Source organism: Nilaparvata lugens, chromosome 4 (genome assembly GCF_014356525.2).
Source record: "Nilaparvata lugens isolate BPH chromosome 4, ASM1435652v1, whole genome shotgun sequence".
Lineage (NCBI taxonomy): Eukaryota > Metazoa > Arthropoda > Insecta > Hemiptera > Delphacidae > Nilaparvata > Nilaparvata lugens.
The window spans coordinates 11470355-11484422 of NC_052507.1; positions in this window are offsets into that span (position 1 = coordinate 11470355).

A 14068-nucleotide genomic window follows, 5' to 3' on the forward strand; every position below is an offset into this window, starting at 1 on the left:
TTTCACTTTTTTAACAAACACTTGACACTTAATCCATTTTTAAAATATGAGTCTCTTTTCGTCCACGCAAAGTAAGGTAGCAGACACACTGCAGACGGCGATAGTAGCGGAGATCGACGCTGAGGGGGGCGCGATGGAGTCCAATGCCCAGATCTCTTCAATCACCGCCAAGAATCCTGTGAACAGTAATAAACCGTTAAATGTCTCCCAAGAAGCAATAAGAAGGGTTATAGTAGAGGGGATGATCAAGTCATTTTCTAATAGTTTAGAAAAAACAATGACCATGGCAATGAAGGACTTGAAGGCGGAAATGAAGGAAATGCGGGAATCATTGAAGGATACATCGGTAAGAACGGGTAAGGAAACTGCGGACACAATATCAGCATCTACCGCTGAAAATCAAGAACTAATTACAACCGATTTAACAGCAAAAATAGATACTGTCACTTGTGAGTTAAACGAAAGAATAGATAACCTACCAGCACAAAACACTTCGCAAATTCATGAAATAGCTCACCCAAATTCTGATATAAATCAAAACATAGTACAACTTGAAAGTCAAATACATCAATTTCCGCACGAGAATATAGAGCCTATTCCCATAGCAACGTTTGATTCACTACACAGTTTCAATGAATTAGGCCGTTTTGACAATACAGACCGCTATCTCCAACCTAAAGAATTTATAGATCAGATAAAACTAGTTCAATCATTAACACCCACCTCTTGGAATTTTTGGCGTCTTCGTTTGACTAGTTTATTGATTGGCAAACCCCTGATGTTCTTTCGGAGTAGAGTCCATGAATTTACATCATTGGATGAGTTTGTAGCTGTCTTCCTGGAACAGTATTGGAGCAGAAGTAAACAGTTGGACGTGCTAGCGGACATTATATCATGCGATTTCAACCCTAACTTAGACGGTGCATGTACCACTTTCGTCACTGCCCTACAGTTTAAAAATTCTCAATTGAGCGAGCCCATTAATGAATCGGCATTAGCAAGTATTATTTTAAAGAAGCTACCGTATCAAGTTAGAATGGCACTCGCCACACAACCCATTACTGATTGCAAACAGCTGATAAATCATTTATATGGCATACAGTCTGTGATGGCAATATCAAACCACCGTTCAGACCAGAGATACGCACAAAATCAACATAACTCAAAAATCAATCAGTATAACAGCCAAAATTATGAACCGGTATCATATGATCGCTACCGATCTGCCCCTCAATTTAAACGCCGCTATGATCATAATCAAAATAATTGGAATAATAGAAGCTTTCAAAATCGTCAAACAAACCATTATCCACAGCAAACCTACAAAAGAAATTATTATGATGGCCGTGATCGATTAAACTCAAATAATAATTACACTCAGAATAATTATAATAGAAACTACAAACCGCCACCTCATCAAATAAGTACAAATTATACATTAGCGCATGCAACAGGATTAAATCAACAAAAAACACAAGATAACCCACCACCAGACACACAGGAGCCCATACAAGACAGCCTACCACAAAAAACCGCCGCCCACCATGCACCAAAAACCAGCCGCGAGCATCAATCCCTACTAAGCATCCTGTTCCCTACCGAAGATCCCTCACCGCCGGAGAACAGCAACAGCCACCAGGATCATGCTATAATCAAGGAGTTGGTGGATACAGAACAAATTAAAAATGTAACAGATCCGTGCACTGAACCTACAACCGCCTATCAATGGACACCACCGAAGCAGACAGAGGACCCCAAGATAGAGGATCAAGAGGACGACACCAGGGAGGACGGCATCCAGGACAAGAGGAGCGACCACCGTAAGGCCCCGAGACGGAAGCGCCCGAGGACACTCGACCGACATCAGTACCGAGAGGACAGACTACAGGACAGAAAGAGAAGCATGCACCGCAAGGCTCGGAGGCGGAAGAAGCGACGAAGGAGGAACCGCGCGCGCGCATACCGGCCGCATGCACGGTTCAAACGCCCGAAGAGGACACGGGACCGACACCGAGGAGGACAGGAGCGGACCGACGGCGTGCATCCGCGGCACATACGTTTCAAGAGGGCAAACCAGCTATGTGACCGGAAGAATAGGCCAAAGAAATATGACAAAAATGGAGTGATGAAATATGACTCATGCATGGGCAACAATAAAGTGGGCTACTTGTGGAGATTAATTAAGGATAAACGGTGTTTGAGAAGAATGGAAGCAATAAAAAGTAATATAAAGAAAGTGGAAGTACCTGGATATTATATGTTGAGAGATTATATTGTTAAAAAGTTGATAAATATTTTGATATGGTGTGTAATGTTTGTAATAATGGCTGTGATATGGATAAAATACTGTGTTGTGGATAAGATGAAAAATATTGTATTGTTGTTGTTAAATGAAACTACTATTGATGATTGGAAATTTAATATTATAAAAATGTTTATTGTCTCGAGCATAATGAGTTATAATGAACCGAAATCAAGAATATTAGATGAAAATAAGAGGAAGGATGAGTTAAGAGTACAGATTGATTGGAAAAAGAATGGATTAAAAGGAATTATCATAAATGAAGCTTGGAATTATTTAAAGGAATACACCAGATACAAGGGCTTTAAATTTGAGAAAGATAAATTAATAATAGGACAGCCTCAACAATTAACAACCGGACAGCAGATAACCCAACCGGCCTATAGTATAGCTACAAGCAGAAAGTCAAAAGATATGGGAAGACCACAACAATTCTACATGAAATATCATCGAATTTGAAATAAATACGATAAGCAATCAAGGAAAACACCACTATCAAGCCAATTACTGACCTTCCTTAATAAATTTAATCTTGGCATAGAACCGCATGGCAAAAATCCAGTGTTTTAATTCCTTCCAACCGTTAGAAGCCTGCAACAGGAAAAAGATTAATTTTTAATTATGTAATTAAATTAGTTACATCATATAAAAAAGGACACAAGCGGGGATAGTATGTTTAAAATTTGTTAATTACCTTTGAAAGGAAAAAAATGCAGCAGTTAGGTTAGTTAGGAAATTCGACAGCAAATTCTGATGTAACATGTAGCAGTATGAAATGTAGAACCAGTGACCAGCTGGGCAAAGCCAACTAAATCAAATATGTAACGTCTGTTAAACATATGTTTATGAAAAAGCATTGTAACCCGAAAAGTTATCTATTATTGTTATTTATTATATTTATTAATGTTAGTATATTTATTTATATGTTTTATATTTATTACCTTTAGTTATGCCACGTTTGTTACCTGAAAAAACCTAAAGTGAATGCAAGCTACCAAAAAACCAAAGAGCCATTAGCAAAAGAAAAGATTGTACCTGATGTATAGAAAATCATTTATATTAAGACCTAAGAAGTACTATAAGATATAAGCCCAGAAGTTTTGTAAATCGAAATTATTGTCTGAAAGGAATCAATTGTGAGAATCATGAAATGTGTGTAGTTAGGTTGGCGGCCCTGCGAGCGGCGAATTTAAAAATATTATGTTTTAAGTGTTGTCAGGAGGAGTGCGTTTAGAAGATTATATTTATGATATTTTATGTGTGTTGAGGAGGAGAATTTGTTATTGTATTTGATAGAGGTCTAAAGGAGATGCAGCAAATATGTCTGCGAACTGTGATAGAAGTATGAGAGTATAATTTATAAATAAAGTATAGTATATATCGATGTATTGAAGGGTGGGTTTTCATTAAAAACATTGTGATTCTCAAATATTTTGAATTCAAACCCAGGGGCGCGTGTAAAGTATCGAATTTGGGTAGATAAAGATCCCTAACCGAAATAGTAATAGGTCTGAAAATAAAGTAACTGGCTAATATCGCCAAATAGATAATAACTAAGATTAGATAGCATCAGCTTGTTCTGGCTAAACGGTACAAAAACCTAAAAAGGATTTGAAGGAATTTGTTGCTAATAAATAGATTATTATATAAAATATTTTGAAGATTGAGGTTAGGTACATGTATTCACGGATCGGTGACCTAGAGATCGATCAAATCGAGAAATGTAGAATCTGACCAAAACCCCTTGGCAGAGCTCTATTGCAATCAAACGGTATGCAATGTGAAAAAACACCTGATCACGTGGCTAATTATTAGGTAGCATGAAATTAATATTAATGTATAGAATATTAGCTAGCATGTAAAGAGCATAACCAATAAACCAAATAAAAATAATTAAGTGTATTCAGGAAATAGGAGGTACCAGGCGCATGAATACCGAATAAAATTTGCATGCACCAATAGCAAAACGGCAGTTAATAGGCGGCAACTGTAGGCCAATTCAAAAATATTTCTATATATTTATATAAATGTACTGGATTTTGTGTTAAAACTTTGTATAGTCTATGTTATCGATATGGCTCGAAAGCAAAGAAATTATTAATCGTACAATCTAAGTAATATTTTGGTATTTTTTGTAAGATCTATTTGAACCTAAATGGCGGAGGACTAAGATATTCAAATTTTATGTTAATTTGAAAGTCGGAAATAAGATTGGTAAAATTGAGAAAGGAGAACCAGCACTCGCCAACCAAATGCCACCATGAGAGGACCCCAATATTTTAGAGCGTAGTACCTTGCTAATAAATTTGTAAAAGTTAAAGTTAAATCACATTATTAAATTTCTTAAAGGACTTCGTGATGCTATTGTAAAGCAGAAGTCATTTTCATTTTTCAAATAAATTTATAACCCCTTGGAAGAGACGATTTCGGCTAACATATTCCCGGACCACATGGAGTTGGATCGACATCGGCGGCTTATAAGAAGATTTTCGACACGTGAGTGATAAATATTGAATTAGTGATGGGCGCCCTAGTGCTTCGAATTAATCTAATAATCAAAGCTAGCTCGCCGAAAGGGTTTTTATTATAAATTAAGAAATTAATAAGAGTAATACTTGCGCAAGTAAAATTAGTATTAAAGGTATTTTATTGAAAGAAAAAGATAGATCAATACATTTCAGAAAATTCTATTGAATCAAAGAAGTATAAAATCTAGGCTATTAAAACATATGCATATGATATTTAATTTTTGCAATATAATTTGCGATAGTTTGTTATAGCTCTAATTCACTAGATGAATGGCTCTACCTATTCCGTCAGGTGCCGAATCTTGCACCCTGAGATAAAAATATATATTCGATACAAAGAAATCTACTAAGTACTAGAGATTTTAATATATATATATATTTGGATTATTAGTGGCTAATTTATCAAGCTGATCTTAAAGCACATATTTTTTAATTGAATTGTCCAAGTCGACAAGTATTAGCAAGCGCATATCGCAGCTACATGCAAAAGAATGCATATGATTTTAAGATAAAGGCACATGGTAATGATTCGTGCCATAAATCTAGAATATAAAGTTTAGCCTGTGATATTTTACTGATTTAAATTATTGTTCTATTTTTTTTATTATATTTTTTATCGCTCTTTATATATTTTTTGCCTCGATCTATTTTTTTTGCATTATTTGTTTAATATATGTATGAAATGTTTATGGTGTGCAATTTATTTTTATTCCTCAACACTATAGTATAAGTATCATATTTATATATATATTTATTTTTATTGAATTACAAGAGTTATAGGAGAAGCCCATACCTAGGCCTATCAAGATTTTGAGACTGAATCCTATTAAAAAACCACGACCTAAATATATGATTATATCAAATATCTCATGCTTTACCGACTGATGCCAAGCAGGAGGCTAATCGTTATTTAATTATAAAGAATAACGTGACACATTATAGAAAAATCCAAGATGGCAGCCAAAAATCTGATTTCAAGAGTTTGAAGTTATATTCTGTAATCTATAGTCATAATCTGAATGATAATATACGACAGTAGGCTACATACTGACGGTTGTAGTATTTCAGAGCTCAGCTCAAAATACCCAGAGTTTTCCAGTCATTCCAAAAAACAACTCACAAAAAATGTTAAAATGCTTTGAGTTTCATTGAACAAGAATACCTGAATTGTTTTTCATGTAGCGTACATTGCATGCTCAATTGACCAACTAAAATGGTGCACAAGTGAGCTCTTTGCGAACCAGTGAGCTGACGCGACAGCCAGGGATGTGACACGTCAGTTCACTCCATCAGATTCACACATGAAAAAACCACATCACTCTGTGACAACGCGTTTTCTGACAGCTTTCCACAAAAATAGAAAACTTCAACTCTGGGTTTTCTACGATCAAAACTTGTTGGACGAGGAATGATCGAAGAGTTGCTTGAAGCAGAGATGACATAAATAATCTTTTCCTACAGTTACGTTGAAAAGTGGCCATTGCTGCACTGATTACAGAACGCAAAGAATCACTTTTCCGCTCTAGTGCGGGAAAAATTTTTCTGCACTCCAGATTTGCAACATGGCAACGCAAAATACTTAGTAGGTTATATGGAGCAACAGTGCAGCAAAATCAAAATGAAGTTGGTAACAGTGACTGGGCTGCTATAGTGAGCAGAGGTGCAACGAAGCACAACGCGCTAATTATTATTCATTATATATTATAACCAAGGACAACGAGGACTTTAGGATTTTAGGATTAAGGTTTTTATCAATAATAAAATTACACAGAAAAACATTTGATGGATTTCAGGCAATTTTACCCATAATTACCCACTTTTCATATTCAATGGTAACTGTAGGAAAAACTTAATGTGAAATACGTGCGCAAAGTTCCTCTGCTGCACTCAAGAAACCATTCCGCCCTCGTCTACGGCTCATGGGTGGACGTTTCTTTCGTTGCAGCAAACTGCCACTTTGCGCACTAGTTGCACAAATAACTATTGAACGAAATTCCAAATTGAATGCTGTAAATCACTCCTTAGACTTATGCAACTACAAATTAATATTGACAACAGGGTAAACAGCTAGATATCAATTTAATGAATGAGTGCTACTATTCATAAATTTGGATTTTGTTAATTAATTTATTTTTAGAATTGATTATGTTTCAATCCATTAGCTATTGAATAAATGCAATATCTCAGTAGTAGATATCTCTTCCATCTCTAGATTGAGGAACTAGTTGTATTCACTGTTCTTTAAACAATCCTCAGTAACCTAAGTAACTTGGTAACTGAATTGAGCAGCTACATATTTATAAAAGTGCGAATGGTGCCATGTGATTGGTAGACTAGTTGTTTGGATAAAGAATGTCTGTCATTGGTCAAGAAAAGACACGCCTGCAGTGGGAATTCTCAAGTCAATGAATGAAAATGGGTTACACTTCATTGCACAATGATCAGCAATGTGTTAAATTCACCTGAGAAAGGATCTTTCGGTTGTATTGTTTTTCCTTGATCATTTTTGTTCGGATTTTACCCATTATTCAAAACTGAATATTAAAAAATCCCTGGATAATGTAACAAAAATAAAAAATACTGAATAGTAATTATTTTACTGCAATAGAACTTTATTGATTGATTGATTCATACAATATGTACATTATTAAAATGATAGGGAGAGAAAAAAAAGGTAACCTTGTGTTATTCCTCTCCCAATTTTAGATAAGGTTACACACAATCCGAAATAGGTTGAGTCTTGTTGTTGTTAACTTCACAACATTTTTAGTCCTTTATTATTTCCACAAAGTAGATTTTTGAATTTAGATGCTTTAGATGAGTGTTGCTGAATGCGGTTGAGAACATAGTTTACAATCAAAATGATCAAGAACGATGAAAGTAATTTCTTGAAGTTGAAACTACCCAAACGGCAGTTTTTATATGTTGAGCAAACTTTCAGATTGATGACATACTAAAAGATATCAAGCAAGGGTGAAATGACATGGGACAGAAGCCCCTCTTAGAATTTCGGCCATCATCTAAATGCCCCCCCGAGAGCTTCACATAACTTTTTTATCACTTAACAGCCTTACTGTGCAAGTTTTCGGGGAGATTTTGTGGTCGTTTCTCATTTATATTGATCGCTGTTGTAATTTTTCAAAGCGCTAACGTCCCAATTTCTATTCTGGTGTCGTTCGACCAAAACGCTGCGTTTCTCTATAAATAGTAAGGAGGCTGTTATCAGAGACCTCTATGTCTGCAATATATTATATCGCGTAGATTCTTCATATCATGTTACCTCATATTTTGAATTTGTATAGAATATACTTATTCGGTTTGAATTGCTTTCTTTCAAGATTGGTTCTTACTTTTTTGCAGATTTGATGCCTAGTGATATCGTCTTCTTCTTTCAGCTTAATCGTTTGATTGGTTGGCAGCCTTCCATCTAAATCCTCCATTGCTACTCTCCTCCATTGTACATAGCTCATAACACTCTGATTTGAAATTCTAATTTGTCTCTAATTTGTCTTAAATACTGTAGCCGGGGCCTTTCACGACCCCTTTGTCCATCAACTGTACATTCCAGATGGGAGAACGAAGACAGCGAGCATGCAAAAGTTCTGTCAAGCTGTCAGAAGGGTAAATCAACGAGGTGCGAAGAGAGCGCGCTCTGAAATGACGCGCGCTCTTTTCGTACCTATACGATTCGAGTCTGATAAGTGTTGACAAGGGTTCAAAATTCAGGATGAGCATATATAGCTTGAAATTTAAGTCTCCACATTAGAACAAGCGTTAGTGAAGTTCTCACTTTTGAATTATTGAAGGCGTTTTCAGCCTGTTTTGTGATATATTAAGTGTTCAATTAATGTGATATATTAAGTGATATAAAATCAGAACAATTTTTTTTTCTTATGCACTTTCAATGTTATTTCTATATTCTGAAGGAATGAGACAATTTTGTAGTCTTCTAGGTTCGAGGAATTTGTATTTAAAATTTGAAGCCGACAAGAACTTTAGAGAGAATTGATCAATCAGCTTCAAATTTTAAACACAAATTCCTCGAACCTAGAAGACTACACAATTGACTCATTCCTTCAGAATATAGAAATAACATTGAAAGTGCATAAGAAAAAAATTGTTTTGATTTTATATCACACATACTTTCAGACAGACAGACTTTATGCGCCGACACATGATTTCAGCTGAATAATACACAACATTAATTTACTAATAGTTACTCGCGCTGTTTCAATTCACAGTCTTCTCTTATACTGTCCATCAGAGTAAATCCTGTCTGTAAGTCATGTCGCCGAGATATCGGTGTGAAAATGGCTAATGGCTGTTGGGATTGGTGTATTATGTGTATATTTATGTGTAAAAATATTCCACACATAGGCCTACCTAACAAATTTCATGAAAATCAATTGCCGCGTTTCGCCGTAAATGCGGAACATAAGATAAACATATAAACATACAGAAAAATGCAAAACCGTTGACTTGAATCTCATACCTCACTTCGCTCGGTCAAAATTTATATATTAACTCGATTCCGTTAACATCTGTCTGTTCACTAACACTTGATTATTCAATTTATTTAATAGTATCTTCAAATGTTGAGATCATTGAAATGGTTGAGATATCGATAAGGTTGATTTTTGTTGTAGGGGTTTATTGAAGAAAACTAGGAAATATATAGCAGCATGTATATTTATATATATATATATATTATCAGGGAGAACGAAGATCTGTCAAGCTGTTAGAAGGGTAAATCAGTGAGGTACGAAGAGAGCGCGCACTTAAATGGCGCGCGCTCTCTTCGTACTCTCACGAAAATGATTTATGACCAACCTTCAGCCAGGTAGGATGCGCGTCCTCTCCGTACTTTCTTCCAGGAATACTTGACGTGGATGCGTCGTGTCTTATCATGTGGCCAATCCAAGAATGTCGTCTGTCCCTGAGAAAATTCAGGAGAGATCTCTTTTCCACCGCCTTCTGGAATACCTCCTCATTGGTAACTCTGTCAGTCCATTCTATGTTGAACATTCGCCTCCAACACAACACTCCAAAAGAGTTTTGAAGATCATACAACATACTAAATACATATTTGTGTTGATAAACACATATCAAATAATTTACTGTAGTACTGGATAATCATCAGAAGTCTTGTTGATATGAGTCTAAAATTATCGTGTCAAACTTTTTCAACTTTTGAATGAGAGAAATTTGAACTGTCTCTTTTTGGGATTGTTGAATGGAACTGAGTGTTAATCAAGAATAAAACTTGACTTGATGTCCACATGAGTTTAATTTTAATGTGAAGACCAGAAATAGTTTTTTCAGAACTATTCTTGTACCGTATATAAAATGAGTGGTGGTGACAATGATATATTTTTTTAGAGTCGATTTTTTCCATATGGATATTTTTATCTATGAAAAGTTGTACTTACCATATTCTGGGATAAAATTCATCCGGGCCGGTTTCCGAGCACGCGATTAAGCTAAGGTGTAGACTTTGAACAGCTGGAGTCAGAAAATTGGATTTCCGAAACGGGGCGTAGTCGCAGTCCACGTTTAAATTAAATATCAAAAAATAGAAAATTGAACACAATAAAATAGTATAAGCTCCAGTCATTTTGAATTATTTTTGTTACTTATAATAATAATATAATAATAATAATAATAATAATAATAATAATAATAGTTGGCCTCCACATCACCCCTTACAGCCAACCCGTTCCACCACATGGCGCCAAGTGACTAGTGAGTATATGCTTAGGCAATTTGCGTGCAATAGAACGGCACAAGTGGCCTTTATTTATTGCAACTGTCATAAAAATGTGTTTTGGAACTCATAACTGCTGGATAGGTTCCTGGAAGGATCTTATTCTCCTTTTAAAAATTCTCGACACTTCAAAAAAATCGATTAGATTTGACAGTTTATTACCAATTGCAACGCATCTTTCTAATGGAGCAGTGCAGCTTCTAAGAATGGCATGAAATTGATGGTACTGTCTCAAGTTCCGCGCCGGTACAATGACACCAACTCCTCGGTCGCCAACTTCTATACGTCCATGTAGACAGTCATGCAAAAAAATCGCATCAAACTTCATTCTTCGCCATTCCAAAGATTCAATTTTTACCTCGTTGCAAAACTGTTTATAAGGAAGCTGCTCCAAATCCGGCATGAGCCTCTTCAACACCAGACGTACAAACCTTCTTTGCACAGATTCTATTTTCTTTGTTGTGCATATTCTGTCTCTATTCCAAACGATGGACGCGTACTCCAAGTGACATCGGACGATGGAACAAAAGAGTGTCTTCAATGTTTGAGGATTTTTGAAGTTTCTGCCAATCCACCTTATTACACCAAGCTGTCTTCTCGCTTTAGCTACTATATCATCAATATGTGCGTTAAAAAGTAGTTTACTGTCAAATATGACACCCAGATCCTTCACACAGGTCACACGTTGAATTTGTCTGTCAGCAATGTTATACTGAAATCTCAAGGTATTCGTTTTTCTTGAAAAGCTCATTACAAATGTTTTGCTTACGTTGATGGGCATGCCATTTTTCATGGACCAATTCAAAGCTTGATTAAGATTTCTCTGCAATGACATTGAGTCTTCTTTAGAGCTAATTTTCCTGAATATTTTCAGATCATCAGCATACATCAGCACATGACAATCAAGATTCTCTACAATGTCATTCATGAATATACTGAATAGTAACGGTCCAAGATTAGAGCCCTGAGGAACGCCAGATGTTGCTAGAAAGTTCTTAGAAGTAGCTCCTCTGAATCGGACTTGGAATGTTCTATTGGAGAGATATGATGTTATCCAGTTGACTAACAATTGATTGAAGCCGATGTTGGAGAGCTTCTTGAGTAGAATGGAGTGAGGCATCTTATCAAAAGCTTTTTCAAAATCCAAGTAGATTACATCAATCTGTTCCTGATTCTCTACACAAGGTCCAACTACAGAAAGAAAGTTTGACAGATTGGTTGCAGTGGATTTACCCGGCATGAATCCATGTTGACATTCTGAGATGGAGGTTTTTACATTCCTGAAGATCTGTCTGTGAACGACTCTTTCAATTATCTTTGCAAATGGGTTTAGAATGGAAATAGGTCTGAAATCTTGTATATTGTTGGATCTAGACTTCTTGGGGATTGGAACAACAATGGAGTGTTTCCAGACACTAGGGAATATTCCCATTAGAAAACTGTTCCTGATGATTGGTGTCAATACTGGAGCAATGACTCGGCTTATCCCTTTTATTATGAAGACAGGTATTCCATCTGGTCCTGAAGATGAATCATTCAAACAGTCAATCTCCCTAATAACAACTTCTTCATTGACATCAGGTATGCCAAATGATAGATTCCTATTGGTGTCATCATCCACATCTATTGGAGCAATGTTCATCTGATACAGTGAGGAGAAGTAATGACCGAAATGCTCACAAATTTCATCTGGTTGAGATATTATAGCATCATCAACGATAATGGAGGATGGACAATTGTTGGCTTCTGTTCGGTTCTGCCTCACATATCTCCAAAAGCTTCTTGGTTCAGCTTGCAAGTGAATTTCTGTGTTTTCTATCATAACTTGCCTGTCCCATTTCAGTTGACTCTTCACTTGAGAACGCAGGGTGGCGAATTTGACATAATCCCTGTTGAGGAGACTTCTCTTATATAACTTATGTGCTTTCTTCTTTGCCTTAATCAGCCTAATCAATCTGAAAGAGAACCACTTGGGATATGGTGACTCCTTAGGTGTTATTTTCGGGATGCAATTATCCATTGCTCTTTTGATCACACCAGACAGTATTTTAGCAGCCTCATCAGGGTTACTATAATTCATAACGGTACACCAACTGGTATCTTGGACTTCATTATACAGTCTATAGTAATCACCATTCTTGAAGTTGTAAACTGCACTGGTTGGAGCTGTAGGTACACTTGGAGAGACACCCCTTATCTTCACTGAAAAAGGGGGATGATAGACGTCAGGTGTTACAAATGGCATAGCTAAATGAGAAATATCAACATTCTTCAGGTTGCTCAACACTAGATCAAGGACTCTATCGTCATTACAACCTCTATTATATTGATCAAGACAGTTCTCATCAATAAATTGCAGTATGACTTCTGCTCTTCGCAGTGCCTGATAATGAGCATTAGGTACAAGGGAATAATCAATCCAATGAACAGCATCAGCGTTGAAATCACCCAAAATTACTAGATCCAAGGAGCTATTGATCAGCTTCTCACTCAGCTTCTCAAGGTATCTGCTGAAGGATTGTAAATCTGAAGAAGGAGAAATATAATGACAGGAAACTAAAAGATGGTGTCCTGGTAGTTTAATCTCAATCCATACAACCTCAGATAATAGTTCTAGGTCGAATCTTCTAAATGCAGGTAAAGACTTCTTCACAGCAAGCAAGTTTATTGAAGAGAACTAGAAAATATATAGTAGCATGTATATTCATATATATATATTATCAGGGAGAACGAAGATCTGTCAAGCTGTTAGAAGGGTAAATCAGTGAGGTACGAAGAGAGCGCGCACTTAAATGGCGCGCTCTCTTCGTACTCTCACGAAAATGATTTATGACCAACCTTCAGCTAGGTAGGATGCGCGTCCTCTCCGTACTTTCTTCCAGGAATACTTGACGTGGATGCGTCGTGTCTTATCATGTGGCCAATCCAAGAATGTCGTCTGTCCCTGAGAAAATTCAGGAGAGATCTCTTTTCCACCGCCTTCTGGAATACCTCCTCATTGGTAACTCTGTCAGTCCATTCTATGTTGAACATTCGCCTCCACACAACACTCCAAAAGAATTTTGAAGATCATACAACATACTAAATACATATTTGTGTTTATAAACACATATCAAATAATTTACTGTAGTACTAGATAATCATCAGAAGTCCTGTTGATATGAGTCTGAAATTATCGTGTCAAACTTTTTCAACTATTGAATGAGAGAAATTTGAACTGTCTCTTTTTGGGATTGTTGAATGGAACTGAGTGTGAATTAAGAATAAAACTGGACTTGTTGTCCACATGAGTTTAATTTTAATGTGAAGACCAGAAATGGTTTTTCAGAACTATTCTTGTATATATAAATTCTTGTATCTATTCTTGTATATATTTAAAATGAGTGGTGGTGAAATGATATATTTTTTTAGAGTCGATTTTTTCCATATGGATATTTTTATCTATGAAAAGTTGCACTTACCATATTCTGGGAT